At 39.9% G+C, this 13,242-nt stretch overlaps 1 non-coding gene across 1 annotated transcript; it reads right to left on the bottom strand.

Annotated features, from left to right (window-relative positions):
• Positions 1-107, bottom strand: LOC141681327 (small nucleolar RNA R71). Its single transcript, XR_012558768.1, has one exon. It is a non-coding gene; the product is annotated as a small nucleolar RNA R71 (small nucleolar RNA).
• Between the last annotated feature and the right edge of the window lie 13,135 nt (positions 108-13,242).

Below are 13,242 nucleotides of genomic sequence, written 5' to 3'. Positions count from 1 at the left end.
GCTATGAGGAGTGCTCTTACTCAGTTTGCGCAGCAACCTACAGAATCTATGTGCGAAGCTTGGGAACGTTACAAGGAAATGTTGAGAAAGTGTCCACATCATGGAATGCCCGATTGGATGGTGATCACTGGTTTCTATAATGGTTTGGGGGCCCAATCTCGGCCCATGCTCGATGTAGCAGCTGGAGGCGCCTTATGGGCCAAAAGCTATACTGAGGCTTATAATCTTATCGAGACTATGGCTGCAAATGAGCATCAAAACCCAACTCAGAGGATGATGCATGGGAAGGTAGCAGGTATTCTGGAAGTCGATGCAGCCACCGCTATTGCAGCACAGTTCCAAGCGCTGTCGATGAAGGTTGATTCTCTAGCTACATATGGAGTTAATCAAATAGCTATGGTTTGTGAGCTTTGTGCAGGTTCTCATGCTACGGATCAGTGTTCTCTTGTCAACGAATCTGTTTAGTATGTGAATAATTATCAGCGACAACAGCAGCCTGTGTCAGCTACTTATCATCCTAACAACAGAAATCATCCAAATTTCAGCTGGGGTAATAATCAGAATGCTATTTAGCCACCATATCAGCAAGGTGTGAGTAAACAGTTTAATCCACCTGGATTCCAGCAACCACAGCAGTATGCTCAAAGGCAATCATACCCTCAACAGGGAAGTGCAGTTGCACCTACTAGTGCTGATTTTGATGAACTTAAACTGTTATGCAAGAGTCAGGCGGTTGCTATCAAGACCATGGAAAATCAAATCGGTCAAATAGCCAATGCAGTGCTAAATCGTCAACCTGGCACACTCCCCAGTGACACGGAAGTACCAGGCAGAAAGGAAGCTAAAGAGCAAGTCAAGGCTATTACATTAAGGTCTGGGAAAGTTGCTGATGCTGAAAAGGCAAAAAAAGGAGAAGCTGAAATTAGGGATGAAGAAGCTAAGCAAAAGGAGAAAGCGGCGGAACCAAGGAAGACTACTGTTGAACACACTCTGCCTGAGGGTAATACAGGGGAGAAACAGCTCTATCCTCCACCACCTTTCTCTAAGAGATTGCAGCAACAAAAGCTGGATAAACAGTTCGGTAAGTTTCTGGAGGTGTTCAAGAAACTTCACATCAATATACCTTTCACTGAGGCTCTGGAGCAAATGCCTAGTTATGCGAAGTTTATGAAAAGTATTCTTTCAAGGAAGGTGAACCTATTCTTGAAATAAACAACTCACACATGCCATTCCGAAGTGATCTATTAATCTATCAAAGAATCATATAAACACTCGATTCCCGCGCTGTTAATAATCCCGCAGGTACTGAAACCATTAAAAGGATAAGAAAAAGAAAAAATGTGAACGGGTAATATTTAACATTTTATATATAATTTAAAAAGGGGGTAAAGTTCTTTTTCTAGTTATTGGAATTTTAGAAAGGATTTTCTTTAAGCGAACCAGCCTGTCGAATTTTTCAGAAAAAATTGGGTCATAATGATTTTTCTTTAGAATTCGGTTACTTGCTCTAACGGAAGAATGCAACGCTGTTCTGCAGCAAAAGTTACCTCCAAAGCTTAAAGATCCAGGTAGCTTCACCATTCCTTGCACCATTGGCAAGTTGACTTTTGACAAGTGCCTTTGTGATTTGGGAGCAAGCATCAATCTGATGCCGTTGTCGATCTTTAAAAAGTTGGATTTACCTGATCCAAAACCCACATACATGTCTCTACAATTGGCTGATCGTTCTATTACTTACCCAAGGGGCATAGTGGAGGATGTGCTAGTCAAGGTGGATAAGCTCTTCTTTCCTGCAGATTTTGTTATTCTGGATTTTGAGGAAGATAAGAAGATTCTCATAATCTTGGGAAGACCTTTATTGGCTACTGGTCATACCTTGATAGATGTGCAGAAAGGTGAACTTACTATGCGGGTACAAGATCAGGATGTGACCTTCAACGTGTTCAAGGCCATGAAATTCCCTACAGAAGATGAGGAGTGCTTAAAAGTGGATGTGATTGATTCTGCGGTTACTTCAGAACTCGATCGCATGCAAATGTTTGATGCATTGGAAAAGGCCTTAGTGGGGGATTTTGACAGTGATGATGAAGATGGCAACGAGCAATTACAATATTTGAATGCTTCCCCCTGGAAGCGAAAGCTGGACATGCCGTTTGAATCTCTTGGTACTTCTGACCTCAAGAATGCTGAAGGAAAGCTCAAACCATCAATAGAGGAAGCACCTACCTTGGAGCTCAAGCCATTACCTGAACACTTGAGGTATGCTTTTTTAGGTGATGCATCTACTTTACCTGTTATTATTGCATCTGACCTTTAAGGTAGTGAGGAAGACAAGCTCTTAAGGATTTTGAGAGAATTCAAATCAGCTATTGGATGGACCATAGCAGACATCAAGGGGATCAGCCCTTCATATTGTATGCATAAAATTCTGCTAGAGGAAGGTAGTAAGCCGACTGTTGAACAGCAGTGCAGACTTAATCCTATCATGAAGGAGGTAGTGAAGAAAGAAATTCTGAAATGGCTCGATGCAGGCATCATTTATCCTATTTCTGACAGTTCTTGGGTGAGCCCCGTACAATGTGTGCCTAAGAAAGGAGGTATCACTGTGGTAGCAAATGCGAAGAATGAGTTCATCCCCACTCGAACAGTTATAGGATGGAGAGTATGCATAGATTATCGAAAGTTGAACAAAGCCACGAGGAAGGATCACTTCCCTCTTCCATTCATTGATCAAATGCTTGACAGGTTGGCTGGTCATGAGTATTATTGTCTTCTGGATGGCTATTCAGGGTATAATCAGATTTGTATTGCACCAGAGGATCAGGAAAAGACTACCTTCACTTGTCCATTTGGCACGTTTGCTTTTCGCAGAGTTTCGTTTGGGTTATGTGGCGCCCCGGCCACTTTTCAGAGATGTATGATGGCTATATTTTTCTGACATGATTGGAAATAATGTCGAGGTGTTCATGGACGACTTCTCCGTCTTTGGACATTCGTATGATGAATGTTTGAATAATCTTCGTGCCGAACTCAAAAGGTGCGTGGAAACTAATTTGGTGCTCAATTGGGAGAAATGTCATTTTATGGTGCGTGAAGGCATTATTCTTGGGCATAAGGTCTCTAGCAAGGGTCTGGAGGTGGACAAGTCCAAGGTGGGAGTCATTGAAAATCTTCCACCACCTATTTCTGTGAAAGGAATCCGTAGTTTTCTTGGTCATGCGGGTTTTTATCGGCGGTTCATCAAGGACTTTTCGAAGATATCTAAGCTGTTGTGCAATTTGCTTGAGAAAGATGTGCCTTTCAAATTTGATGATGAATGTCTGGCAGCATTCGAGACTCTCAAGAAGAGTTTGATCACTACACCAGTTATTACAGCACCAGATTGGACAGAGCCATTTGAGATGATGTGTGATGCGAGTGATTATGCGGTAGGTGCAATTCTGGGGTAGCGCAAGAATAATCTCTTTCATGCGGTCTACTATGCGAGTAAGACCTTAAATGGGGCCCAAATGAACTACACCACTACAGAGAAGGAGCTCTTGGCTATAGTCTTTGGTTTCGAGAAATTTCGATCTTATCTGCTTGGGATGAAAGTGACAGTATTTACTGATCATGCGGCCATTCGCTATTTGGTTTCCAAGAAGGATTCAAAGCCGAGACTCATTCGTTGGGTGCTCTTACTTCAGGAATTTGAGTTAGAGATCAAAGATCGAAAAGGTACTGAGAATCAAGTAGCTGACCATCTCTCTAGGTTGGAGAATCCCTAGTCTGCTTCACAAGATAAGACATTGATCAACGAATCTTTTCCGGATGAGCAGTTGTTCGCAGTTCAGGAGGAAGAGCCATGGTTTGCAGATATTGTAAACTATCTTGTCAGCAATATAATGCCTCCTAATTTGACCTCAGCTCAAAAGAAGAAGTTTCTGCATGAGGTGAAGTGGTATATGTGGGATGAACCATATTTGTTTAGATAGGGAGCTGACCAGATCATCAGGAGATGTATTCCGTTCTGTGAGACGGAGGGGATATTACGAGACTGCCACTCCACAGTTTATGGTGGACACTATGGTGGTGAGAAGACGGCAGCTCGTATTCTGCAAGCAGGTTTTTTCTGGCCTATTTTGTTTAAGGATGCTCATCAGTTTGTTTTAAGGTGTGATCGTTGCCAAATAGTGGGAAATTTGTCGAGAAAGGATGAGATGCCGTTAAATGTGATGCTTGAAGTCGAGGTCTTTGATGTTTGGGGAATCGATTTCATGGGGCCTTTTGTCTCATCCTGCAATAATCAGTACATCTTGCTGGCAGTCGATTATGTCTCAAAATGGGTAGAAGTCAAAGCTCTACCGACAAATGATGCAAAGGCAGTGCTGAACTTTCTTCATAAGCAGATTTTCACAAGGTTTGGAACACCTCGGGTAATCATAAGTGATGAAGGGTCGCATTTCTGTAGCTGTAAGTTCACTTCTATGATGCAGCGTGTAACGACCGAGAATTTTGTGTCATAATTAAGAAAGTAAAGTATGTGTTATGTGATGAGATTATGTGATTAAGTGGTGATTATTTATCTTATCTGAATACTAGAGTTAAAGAGCGTGGATAAAAACGTTCCAATTTAAAGAGTCAGCTTAAAAGTCAAGCTGTGGTTTCGGGCCGTCAGGTAGAACGGAACCCGTCCTAGTATGAAAATTAAATAATATAAAATGTGAACTATATGTGAAGTAAATGAAAGAAGTATTTCGTCTTAAGAGACGTGTTGATTGGCAAAGGTAATGAGAAGCGTATTCGAAACGCTGAGCGTCGGGCCGTCAGGCTGAACGTGACCCGGTACGCGTAAAAAGGGAATAAAGATTAAAGAGGGATAGATTCTATGATCAGACCTGAGTCGTTATGTGACTATATGCGTGTGATTGCTTGACTGTGTGCATGATTATATGTTCTGTATTAATTTCTGTGAATTTTAAAGGAATTATGTGATTTACATAAGGGTTTATTTAACCTTCGTGCATTTTTATAAAATCATCTGAGATGGATAAAAACATGGGATTTGTTCTGTTATCTTCGTAGAGGTCTTAGAGACTTTTTTTAAAAATGATAAGTGAATTTAATTGTGGGTCTTGGCATTTTTAAATTGATTTTATGTGGAAAAGGTATTTATTAAGGCAAGTTTGCGAAATTCATATAAAATCAACCGCTCGCTCAAATTCTTATTATGAGTAATGGATGAAAAGCTAATTTCGAGACCTACGCGTTAAAAATGTTATTTTCAATAATTCTCGACTTTCCGAGAGAGATATATTTTGTATTTGAATTTTATCGCTTTTAAGTAAAAAGAAAAGGAATGAGTGATTAAAAGGAAGTTGGTAAATTACTAGATTGCCCTTGTTTCTAAGTGCTATATATAATCCACCTTTCTTTCTTTTCTTTCTTTTTGTGCTCTCACTTTCTCTTCTCTCCTTTCTCTCTTTCTCTCCCGAACTCTCACTCTCACTCTCTCTCTCTCTCGGCAACTCTCTCTCTCTCTCTTTGATTTCTCTCGGTATTCCTCTCTTTTCTTTAATCAAACACACCAATCATCCCTAAATCTTCTTGTTAAACACTTATTTGTAGGTAGAAGTGTTTGCATGTGTGTGATTAAGCTTGCATGTCGATGTGTGGGTGTTGTGTGTGTTCGGTGTGTGTGTTCACCCGAGAACCACATGGTTCCTCTTGTTGTTGATTGATGTTATCTTGTTTAAAGCTTGATTCTTTGCAAACAAATGATAGAAAAGATGTGCACGTTAGTTATTTTGCGTAATTGACGGAAATCGGGGGTTTCGTGGTTGGACACCCTCGAATGAGGGCACCACCGTGAAGCCACCGCCACCGGTGATGAACTCCGGTGAACCGGTGGTGAGTTGTGATGTGAAAACTGAACTCTACACAAAGTACACTTAAATTTTCGTAGATGCATGTGGTGTTTTTCTATATAACCGAATGGGTTTATGTTCTTAAAGTGATAAAGTTGATTTTTGACCATGAAATCAATAGTGGATAGTTGTTAATAAAAGTTGTAATTTATAAACTTGAAATGATGCATGCATGTTAAGATTTCTTGAAAATTTGGAAAAGGGTTTTTGGCTTCTTTGATAAAAATCGAGTGGGTGTTTGATTAAATGATTCCTTTGATTGTAAATGAATGTGTGCATATGATTGTGCTTAGAAAAATCAAAAATTGAGGTTGCATGTGAATCTTTGCTTCGGGTTTTGTGGACTTTTGCTTCGGCTTTTGTTAATAAAGAAGAGGGAATCGGTTTTTGTGGGTTAATCTTGTTGAATACTAAGTTTATGTGGCTTAAATGTGATTGCATGATAGTTTTAAAGAAGATCAATTAGTGCATGTTAAATGATTAGTCTTTGAGTTGAAAACCATATTTTTGCCGAATGAAAACAAGATAAAAGGGGGTTAATTATTGATTGAGCAAATGCATGTTGGTTGAATGAGTTAGATGTTGTATGGAATGATCTTGTTAAAAACTAAAATAGGTAGAGAATGTGATGTATTGCCTTGTATGTCGATTTATGGGAAAAAAAAACTCGAATGGATTCTTAGGAATAAAAAGGCGAAATTAAGTTGATTTAATGGCTAGGTAAGATTCAGAGTTTTTGGTTAAAAAGGGATGAATTTTAAGCGCTAAATGATCCTTGTGAATTGCATTAGTTGTGCTTGCTTATATGAGATTGAAAATGAATATATGTGGATGTGTTTTTGTATGTGTGGTTCGAATTAAGGAACAAAGGAAAAGGTAATTAAGTTGATTAATATAAGCGATAGTATGCACGTAAATGTTTGGTTTAAATAAGGTCTAGTACTCGTAAAAGAGTTGTGTTAGTGTGATTTGAGAAATAGCCTAGGTCAAGCGAGTACGCTTTGATTGCTAGGTATATAAGGATATAAAAACTACGAGAAAGAATTGTGATATGTGCTATGTGCTGTGTGCTTATTTGTATAAGCTATACTCGTATAGTTCGAGTCAAGAATATAATCGAGTTATCGTATAGTGTGATCGTTCCGGGAACGAGAGTTGGGAATCTAATTAAGGTTTTGGTTTTTATTGTAGAATCGGAGCGTGAGGGCATTCGGGCTAGGAAAGGGAAAAGTATATTAGGTGGCAGTAGTTCAACCCTCAGGAAAGCAATTTCAGGCAAGTAACTCTGATTACTTGTGTAAATGATTATAAAGGAAATGTTGTTCATACCATGTAGAGTATTGAACTGTTAAAGTATGAAACCCTTGCTTTATGAAACCCTGATATTGATTTGAAGTACCCTTTGTTCTTGATAACCTGTTATTGATAAGCCTATTGATTTCACTCATTGATAACCTAACCTTTCTGTTCAAGTTACCTATAATGCCATGATCATATTGAACCTTTAATTATCTTGGTTAACCTTGTTTAATGATATTCTGTTTCTTTTGATCACCCTATTGATCTCTAAATCAATGTTTATCCTTCTAGTTTAGTGTCTTGTTATCCTTGATACAGAATTCTTGAGAATTGTTCCTAGTGTATCTTTGATTCACTCCCTGAACTTTGTTTTATTTAAATCTGAATATGATTTCAAAGGCTTGGTAATGATAAAATGAATTTTAGAAAACCTATTTATTTTTTTTCCAACTCAAGGTTTTCCGAATGAATTCCTGATGGATTGGATTGAGACGTAAGAGGCTAGTGGGACTAGTCCAGTCATGGTAAGAGGCTAGTGGGACTAGTCCAATTTAAGGCTGAAATTATGCCGAATGGTACCTTAAAGACCGGAATGGAGGTCGATACGGGCTGATCACCCGTATATAATGAAATGGAAAGATAAGTGATCCAATCAAGGGTTCTAAATGATTATTTAAAAGGGAACTGAAACTTTTGTTCAGTAAATGGATTTTTGGAAATGAAAATGGTTTATATTGTTTTGAAAAGAGTTGATTATGTTATTGTGGAGCTTAAAGCTCAGAACCCTGATTCCTGAAATTATTGATCATATGAACGATTCTATATCTTGAAATACTGTTGCTTTCCTCTATCGAAAGATCTATTTTGATCCTATAATGGTTTGTGCTGAATGTCGGCTTTCATCCTATTTCGAGCCTTGTTTCTTGAAAGCCCAACTATTCTTCGGATACCTTTCCTTATCCCAAAGAAAACAAAAAAAATGAATATACGGAAATCTGCCACCTAGATTAGCCAGAGTAGAATGCCCTAGTTTATTCAAAGTATATTGAGATTTGATATTGTAGAACTGCTATATAGTTACTTGCTGAGTTTTATACTCATTGTTTTATCTTAATCTAACCATGGCAGTTAAGCAAGAAGATGGCCAGGCTTAGGCGCACTGCTCGTAAGAGCGTACCTGGTGGTCCCTACCGTGTTGAGGGCTTCCAGTTGCCAGAGCAGGTAGTACAGGTTATGAGTGAGCTCGCGCCTAGTAAGAGGTGTTTAAAGATACAATGGGTTATCTGTCGGTTCCCAGCCGGAATCGATATGGATTATTCAATAATATTTTGGGTTTGTAAGTTATATTCTATGATTGGTAGTTGTAATCTTGTCTCATACTTTATCCTGTTGATCCTGTTAGTAGTTAATCGGGGTTTATGCATATTTAATTAGTAGATTAGAGGGGTGTGAGTCCTCATTTCCTAACCCCGAGATTGAGGGCGTCACAAGTTGGTATCAGAGCTACAGGATCTAGTCCCTGAGACAAGTTAGGTTTTAAAAAGGGGTATTTTGGGAATATATCTATATCGCGAGAGAGTTCGACTCATGTAGAGCTGAGTTAGACTATTAGGTATAGTCTAAGGAAAGTGTTTGATTGGTAAAGCAGAAACTATAGTTAGGGTGTGAGTTAGCTGGAAGCTTTATTTGACCCTAACATTGTTTCTTGGTTGCTGTTTTATGTTTTCTCTCAGGATCCTAGTAGTGGTAGTGACTCAGACTCTGAGATTAGCTTGACTGGTACCCCCGTGGACCCTATTCCACCATCTCCAGAGGAGCCTGTATATGTTAGTTCAGACCCAGAGGAGGACCCTTCTGAGAGTAGTGAGATCCCCATGCAGATTTCACCCTTGAGGCTTGATTCAGAGACCCCTGCCCCTGAGCCAGAGTCGGAGATGCCTAAGATTGTTCCTGTCAGTATTGGTGGCAAGTTAGCCCAGGACCGAGACTTTGTGTACTCCCGCATTCCTGAGTTAGGAGCTTTGGTGGATAGACTAGCCAGGGAGTCTAGGCAGAGTGCTTCTGTTATGGATGATGAGTGGCGAGTTCGAGTGAAGATGGTGGAGCAGGTTGCCAGGAGGAGATTGGATGAGGGACCATCCACTAGTGATGCTGATGCTGAGGCCCGGAGGCTGCATAACATCATTCGCTGGATGTTGGTTGTGTTGAGAAAGATCCTAGATGATTAGACGGGACTGTTGGTTGAGCCCGTAGATTGTTGTTGTTGTTTTCAGCGCCGATAGGCTTTGGGATACTTGGTCAGATACCGGGATCCCTTTTTCATTTATCTTGTTGTATTTCAGACCAGTGTAGTAATAGTAGTAGTTGGAAGTTAGGGGTAGATAGGGGGATGTTTTCCAGTTTTTCCTCTGTTTAACCCTGCTATTTATTGTACCTTGTTTCAGAACCTTAAAATCCAGAATATTTCCTATGTAACCCTTGATTTAAATAAATCTATTATCTTGCTTTCCTTTATGCACCTTGTTTATCTTATAAACTGTTCTCAATGCCATGTTTTTTTTTGTACAACCATGTCTAAAGACCGTAAAACCCTATTCTGTGCCATGATAAAACAACACTGATATGAGAATTATGTAATAATAGGATTGCATGTGCAAATTGGGTAAAACTTAAAACCCACAAAAGAGATTTCATAAAAATTGTTGTGTATGTATGCCATGCTATCATATTGCTAAATAATTGCTCAATCAGGTTTGTAAGAAATGGCCAACTCACCAGATCACCAAGAAGAAGAAATTCCCACCCAAGATCCAGAAATAAACCCAGAAACCACTTTGATGAGCAGACTTGCTCAGCTTTTGCAACAACCTGTGACCCCAAAAGTTGGAAATTTCAAGCACTTTTAATCTGTTCACCCTCCAGAGTTCTTAGGTTTGCCAGATCCGATTAAAGCACAGTCGTGGTTGAGAGAGATGGAAAAAGCCTTTGAGCTAGCCGAAGTTAAGGACGATAAGAAAGCTCAGTACGCAAGTTATTACTTGAGGGATGAAGCAAGTTTCTGGTGGGAATCTTCTAAGGCGTTGTTGGAAGGCAAGGACTTATCTTGGGAGAAGTTTACTGAGATGTTTCTGGAAAAATATTTGCCAAGTTATATGCAAGATCAGTTGGAGATGAAATTTTTGGATCTTAGACAGGGGGAAATGTCGGTAGGAGAATATGAGGTGAAGTTTTCGGAGTTGGCGAGGTTCGTGCCAGAGTACGTGAATACTGAAGCAAAGAAGGCTAAGAGGTTCCAGCAGGGACTTAAGCCGTGGATTAGGAGTCAAATAGCAATGTTGGAGATCAAGAACTATGCTGCCTTGGTTCAAAAGGCAATGATAGTGGAAGGTGAGCGGTAAGCTGCTCGAAGAGAAAATGAAGGAAGAAAGAGGAAGTTTGAAAGCTCTGAGCAAGAGCAAGGAAGTTCAAAGTTCAGAGGAAAGTTTGGAAAGAATGGTGGAGGTCAGAACAAAAAGTTTCAGAAGTTTAGACCCGGGAATGGAGCTCAAAAGAACCGTTTCCAGAAAGCTGGACAACCGGGAAAGGATAGCAGGCCCCAGATGCAAGAATGCAGGAACTGTGGAAAGAAACACCCGGGGAGGTGTAATAAGCTGGATATAACATGTTTTAAGTGCAACCAGAAGGGGCATTATTCTTCGGAATGTTCAAATGAAATAAGGAAGCCTGATTTGGCTTGTTTCAAGTGTGGCAAGGTAGGCCATATGGCTAGAAATTGCAAGGAGCCTGTGCAGAAGGCTAATGTTCTCAGAATTGCTGGACCGCCGTCTCTCCCAGCACCATCAGCTCAACCCAGAGCTAGGACCTTTAACATGTCAATGAAAGATGCGGTGCAAGATGTGGATGTGGTAGCAGGTATGCTTGTCTTAAACTCAGTAGAAGTAAAAGTTTTGATGGATTCTGGAGCGACCAGATCTTTTATTTCTGAAAGCATTCTTGATAAGTTAAATTGTGTTGCGTACCCTCTAGAGCCTAATTTGATTATAGAGGTAGCAAATCAAGAGAAAGTTCTTGTTAATAAGATTTGTCCCGATTGTGATGTGTCTATAGAAGGTCGGCATTTTTCTGCTGACTTAATTCCTTTTAAGTTAGGAGAATTTGAGGTTATTCTAGGAATGGATTGGTTGTCAAATCATGAGGCGCAAATAGAGTGTAAAAGTAAGAAAGTGAAGTTAAAAACCAAGGATGGTGAAGAAGTGATATTTAAGGGAAAGAAGCAAGAGAAGAAATTTCTAACGGTTATTGAGGCGAGAAGATTAATGTGACAAGGATGCGAAGTTTATTTGGCTCATGTCGTGGATGTGGAGAAAGAATCTGTAAGGATCAACGATATTCCGGTAGTAAGAGATTTTCCGGACGTGTTTCCTGACGAATTGCCTGGACTACCTCCAGACAGAGAGATCGAGTTTACGATTGAATTGGCTCCTGGTACGGAACCAGTGTCGAAAGCTCCCTATCGCATGGCGCTAGTTGAAATGAAGGAATTGGCAGCTCAGTTGCAAGAGTTGTTGGACAAAGGAGTAATCCGACCGAGTGTATCCCCGTGGGGCGCACCGGTGTTGTTTGTAAAGAAGAAGGATGGAAGTATGCGATTGTGTATCGATTACCGTGAACTGAATAAGTTGACGATCAAGAATAAGTACCCTCTACCGCGGATCGATGACTTGTTTGACCAATTAAAAGGAGCTTCGTGCTTTTCAAAGATTGATTTAAGATCTGGGTATCATCAACTAAAGATCAAAGCGGAAGATATACCCAAGACAGCGTTCCGAACAAGATACGGACATTATGAGTTTTTGGTGATGGCATTTGGCTTGACGAATGCGCCAGCTGCATTTATGGATCTTATGAACAGAGTGTTCAAGCAGTATTTGGACAAGTTTGTGATTGTGTTTATTGACGATATACTTATTTATTCCAAAACGGAGGAAGATCATAAGGAGCATTTGAGGATTTCCTTGGAAATTCTGCGAAAAGAGAAGCTGTATGCAAAGTTTTCAAAGTGTGAATTTTGGCTAAAAGAAGTGCAATTTCTTGGACATGTAGTTAATAAAGAAGGAATTAAAGTGGACCCAGCCAAGATAGAAGCTGTAATGAATTGGGAAAGACCCAAGACTCTGACGGAAGTCAGAAGTTTTCTGGGATTAGCCGGATACTATAGAAGATTTGTGCAAGATTTCTCAAAGATCGCAGTTCCATTGACAAAATTGACGAGGAAGAATGAGAAGTTTGTTTGGACAGAAAAGTGTAAGGAAAGTTTCCAAGAGTTAAAGAAGAGATTGGTAACCGCCCCTGTGTTGGTATTACCAGATGATAAAGGTGAATTTGTGATATTCAGTGATGCTTCCTATAAAGGACTTGGATGCGTGCTAATGCAACACGGGAAGGTGATAGCATACGTGTCAAGGCAACTCAAACCGCACGAGCAAAAGTATCCAACGCACGATTTGGAATTGGCAGCAATAGTGTTTGCCCTCAAGATTTGGAGGCATTATTTGTACGGGGAAAAGTGCGAGATTTATACGGACCATAAGAGCTTAAAGTATATCTTTACTCAGAAAGAACTGAATATGCGACAAAGAAGGTGGTTGGAATTGATCAAAGATTATGATTGTGCGATAAACTATCATCCTGGAAAGGCAAATGTGGTAGCTGATGCTTTAAGTCGAAAGGAAAAGTTGAATATGTTAACGTCATCAGAAGAATTAATCAAGGACTTTGAAAAGATGGAAATAATGGTGCAGACTCCAGAATGTGGAGGTGAAGCCATTTATGCAATGCTGTTTCAACCTGAAATTTTGGAAAAGATTAGATGATGTCAAGAGCAAGTGATGAATCGCGAAAGGAATAAGTTGACGGGAGAAGAAATTAAAGCTCAAAAGGATGGAAAAGGGATATACCGTGTTAACTCACATATTTGGATACCTGATGTTGTGGAACTAAAGCACGAGATTTTGCAAGAAGCGCATAACTTGAGATT

This window comes from Apium graveolens, chromosome 8 (assembly GCF_009905375.1).
Source record: "Apium graveolens cultivar Ventura chromosome 8, ASM990537v1, whole genome shotgun sequence".
Taxonomy (NCBI): Eukaryota; Viridiplantae; Streptophyta; class Magnoliopsida; order Apiales; family Apiaceae; genus Apium; species Apium graveolens.
The sequence above is the reverse complement of the archived record's forward strand: the minus strand, read 5'-3'. Positions and strand labels throughout refer to the sequence as shown.